Genomic DNA, 5,055 nt, shown 5'->3' on the forward strand with positions numbered 1-5,055 from the left:
ATATTAACCTCTAACACTTCCTTCAATTATGAATGTAGACAACATACTTTTGTAGAAGCAATGATTGCAATTTTATCATTATCAACCACATAGATACAATACATATTATAGGCCACAAAATTATGAGTTAGTAAATCTGACTGGCAAGATACAGGTATATAACACAACAAAAGCACATATACCACTGTATTAGGGTTTGCTTTAATATTCTATTAGTGGGCGCACCTGGGTGGCTCAATCATTATGAGTCTGCCTTTGGCTTCAGGCATGATCCCAGAATTGGGATGGAGCCCCACATCAGTCTCCCTGCTTGGCAGGAAGCCCACTTCTCCCTCTCCCACTCCCCCTGCTTATGTTCCCCCTCTTGCTGCATCTCTCTCTGTCAAATAAATAAACAAAATCTTTAAAAATCTTTAAAAAATATTCTGTTCTTGTGCAACTTCTTTTATTGTCCTTTGTATTTTATTTTATGCATTAAATATATTTTTCCAAGGGACACTGCAATCATCTCAACTACAATACACCTACCTCCTCTTTATCACTCTTATCTCTGATTAGATTATAATACTACCAGCAACAATCTGATGCTCTACCACTCCTCCTCAGGTCAGGCTAGGTTTCTGCCTTTGATTTCCCAATAGTACACTCTGGGTATCTTCATCATCGTGTTTATAATTTTTTTGAAGTTTATGTCCTTGCAAGTATTTCTACCACACTCCAATAGCATCAGAAGGGAAGGAAACATGACCTCTATATATCTTTCACATCTGGCAATAATAATTACTTTTTATATTACTGTTGAATACTCTAAGAAAGGAAACAAAATGATGGATAATTCAAAGCAAGCATGGGGAATTAAATGTGATGCAGAGGAAGACTTCCAGTAAGAAAGAACATACCAGGCTAGACTTTGCAACATATAAATGCTTCCAGTCAACACACTGTATAATTTAAACAATGGATAATGTTACATTCCAATTGTATCTCAATAAAGTCAGAAAAAAAGATGGAATAGAGAACAGTGTTGAGACAGAACTACTTGAGAGATCAATAGTGCATCTGTAAAATTAGCCAAGTGGAGGTAGGATGTTGGGTCCTACTCACAGTGAAAGGTCTTGATTGGATAGTGAGTGCTTTCCTCTCCTAAGAACTCCTTGATCCTCATCAATTCCTACCCAGGAACTCAAACACGAAAAGGAACTCCCTATGCATTTACTTGTCAATCTACTCTAATAAGAGCTAGAAATTTTAATTGAACCATTTGGCAAATACAAGGTGCCTTAGCTTTATACTTTTTCCAGGTAACTGCTTATCTTCAAAGTTTTTAAATGTACTGAAAAGGCAAATGTTTAGTATGCCTCAAATTATTATGATCCACATGGTTGGAAGACCTACAACATTCTATAAGATAGATAATATATTGATGAACTGAGAAAATCAGCCAAAAACCTACCCAATGCCAAACTGGTATTTTAAAGCATGGGCCCTGAATTTTACAGGAAAAGCTGCATTCAGCTACTAACTATTCACACACTAGAAAAGCCTATCTCAATTCTACAAAGAGTTTTTCCCCAACTCCATCATTACTAGCCTCTTTTAAGCTACCATCAGGGAGTGTCTAGTGTCTACAACAGCCATCTAAATAGACTTCCTGATTCTTCCCTTGTCCGTTTTCATCTTTTCTTAATCCGGTCCAGGGTTATTCTTGAAAAACCTAGGCTGATCATGTCACTCCTTTATCTCTCCAATTATTTCCCCACTGAATCAGAACAAAAGTCAAAATCTTTATAGTGTCCACCCAAAGCCACGAAGAACTTCACCTATTACTTCCCAGTGTCATTTCTTCCCTTTCCCTTGCCTCACTGTAAAGCACAAAGATGTTCTTGTTGTTCCTTGAACCCAGCAAGCTTGCTCCTCCATTAGAGTCATTTTTCACTTGCTGTTCCCTCTACACAGAAACTTCTCCTGTCTGATCTCTGCACAATTGTCTACTTCCCTGCCATCAGGTACTTGCTCATGTCAGTATCTGAACAAAACCTTTGTGAAATGGAGCTTCTCTAAAATGTATAGGACCATCATCACCCTGGAGCCCCTTTTCACCTCATGTGCTTTTCACCCCAAGCGCTCTCTGAAGTACTTATTAACACTTGAGATACGCTCACTCTTTATTGGCAAATGTCTGTCTTACTCTATATGAATGCAAGCTTCCTAACAACATGGATTTCTGGCTTCTGCTGTTGTTTACTACTGATCCACCAAACCTAGAACAGTGCCAGGTCTCTACTGTAGACTCTAAGTGTATTTTTTTTTCCCACAGAAATGAAGGTGATAGGAAAACAAGCAAGCAGGGAAGAACAGTTTCATGAGTGAAGCACTAATAAACACATATAAAATATATTATTGGTTGTTTCTCTGGAGAATCCTAGTATACTCAAGACAATACATACAAGCTAGGCCCTTCTAATCCAGCCTCTATTCTACTGCCAAATTAACCTTTTTTTTCTTTTTATTTTAATCACCCAGTGCCCATCACAATAAGTACACTCCTTAATCCCCATCACCTATTTCCCCATCACTCCACCCACCCTCTCTCTAGCAACCATCAGTTCGTTCTCTATAATTAACAGTCTTCTTCTTGGTTCATCATTTTTTTCTCTGCTAGTTTGTTTTGTTTCTTAAATTCCACATGAGCAAAATCATATGGTGTTTGTCTTTCTCCAACTTATTTCACTTAGCTTTATACTCTCTAGCTCTATCCATGTCATTTGCAAATGACAAGATTTCATTCTTTTTTAGAGCTGAATAATGTTCCACTGCATGGAGGTTTTATATATATATATATATATATATATATATATATATATATATATATATCTCCACATCTCTTTTATCCATTCATCAATTGATGGACACTTGGGCCATTTCCATACCTTAGATATTGCAAATAATGTTGCTTTAAATACAGGAGTGCATGTGCCATTTTGAATTAATATTCTTGTACTGTTTTGGTAAATACCTAGTAGTGCAATTGCTAGATCAGAGGATAATTCTAACATTTTGAGGAACCTCCATACTGTTTTTTACAGTGGCTGCACCAGTGTGCATTCCCACCAACAGTGCAAGAGTGTTTCTTTTTCTCCACATTCTCATGAACATCTGTGTGTGTTTTTGATTCTAGCCATTCTGATAGGTGTGAGGTGATATCTCATTGTAGTTTTGATATGCATTTTCCTGATGATGAGTGACGATGAGCATCATTTCATGTGACTGTTGTTCATCTGTAGGTCTTCGAAGAAATCTCTGTTCATGTCTTCTGCCCATTTTAAATTGGATTATTTTTTGGGGGTGTTGAGTTTTCTAAGTTCTTTATATATTTTGGATACTAGCCCTTTATCAGGTATCAAAAAGAACTTTAAAACATTAAAATCCTTTGAAATATCTTCACAGTTTAATTTCCAGAAATACAGAAAAAAATCCTATTTAATAGACCTTAAAGAGTTTGAATTGTGAAATGTTCAGTGTGGCAAGGCTGACTGAAAAAGCAGTAAACAAAGTCATAATACTTTTCAGTATAGTGATAAATGATATCAGCTAGGATAAAGTACAAATCATCGAGTGTCTTTCTTTATATGTTTTATCTAGTTTTCATTTGGTACATTATAAGATGGCACATTCCACAAATTATTGTATGCAGAGAGTAATTCTTTTCTAACCATTTATATCCATATGTTCCCAAGGATCTCAACATTATAGGGTTTACTGCCTTGAGCTCAATCAAGGTATGACATAATTTGAAAGTGAATCATTTACTGTTCTGTAAGGTCATGGCATAACTGATTTTATGGAGAAGAGGTAGTTCTCCTTTCTTAATTAGTTGCTCTGCTCTTTTTCTTTACATTGAGTAGAGTATCCACAGTTATTCTTATGATCTGCAGTGACCAGCCTCCTACCACTTCCAGGGGCCTTCTGGGAAAGGAAGTAGAAAAGCTGTATAGGGATGTGCAGTACCTGATTTTCATCACCCAGTCAAATAAGAGCTATGAACTTCAAGACTTAAAAAATATTCTTTTCAGGACACTCCCCCTTGGACATTGGAGAGCAACAGTACTATTCATTCAGCTGTTTCAGGATGCTCTTCAGGTAGATCAAGAATAGCATATTCAACCACTATACTATGTAGAGGCCTTTAGGTTGTTTCTATTTTTTTTTTACAATTATAAACAATGTGGTAATAAATGAACTTGTACATATACAAAAAATAAACAAAAATCTCCTGCGTGGGCTTCTCAGCAGACAGTGAAATTTTGGTTAAAAGCTTAGGCAAGTTCCTTTTCTTTGCTGCTTCTCTGTTTGATATTTTAAAAGATGTCTGGCTTTTATTTTCAAGCACCAAATTTTCATCAGCCTTAAGTTTATGGCCACCACTTAACTTCCAGGTTTTACCTGTCACCTGAAACACACACTCTAAGTTTTCTCAATTTCATTTCCTGGTGAGGTTTTAGAACATTCTCTATGTATCTGCTGGCTTTTTCATCCTGTGCCTCTTTATTTTTTTTTTCTGACAAGATTTTGTCTTTTCTCATTCTTCTCTTCTTTCAGATATACTTGGGACAATTTAAATGAATTAAGCCATGAGGTAGTCACAGAAATAATTAAAGTAAGAAGAGCAAGAAGTAAGAAAATCTGGCTACACAACATTAGATCTTTAACTCCTAGATTGGGGATTCCAGGCCAGAGCTCCAGACATAAGAGGGGGAGAGCACAGAAGCAGAAAATGCCAATGAGGCCATGATAAGCCATCACAGTGGGACACCTGCCCTTTCCCAAATTAACTTTTCTAAAATGGTATTATTATATAAATCCTTTGGGAAAAAACTCAACGGTTTCCTAAAAATTTCAGGATAAAGCACTTACCAAAGGCAATTATTCAGTGTCCTGCTCCTATTCTCCCTCATCTATTCTATCTATCCCTTAAAGGCTCCACACTCACAGAGACACCACTCTAGATATATCGTTATTTGTAGCTCCATGGGTAAAGACTGGTATTTCAAACAT

The 5,055-nt window shown here is 36.5% G+C and overlaps 1 pseudogene; it reads right to left on the bottom strand.

Annotated features, from left to right (window-relative positions):
• Positions 1 to 3,866: 3,866 nt before the first annotated feature.
• LOC111150605 lies at positions 3,867 to 4,800 on the bottom strand (annotated as a pseudogene).
• Between the last annotated feature and the right edge of the window lie 255 nt (positions 4,801 to 5,055).

The sequence above is a fragment of the Enhydra lutris genome, unplaced genomic scaffold, assembly GCF_002288905.1.
Source record: "Enhydra lutris kenyoni isolate GAN:26980312 unplaced genomic scaffold, ASM228890v2 scaffoldscaffold23, whole genome shotgun sequence".
In the NCBI taxonomy this organism is placed as follows: Eukaryota; Metazoa; Chordata; class Mammalia; order Carnivora; family Mustelidae; genus Enhydra; species Enhydra lutris.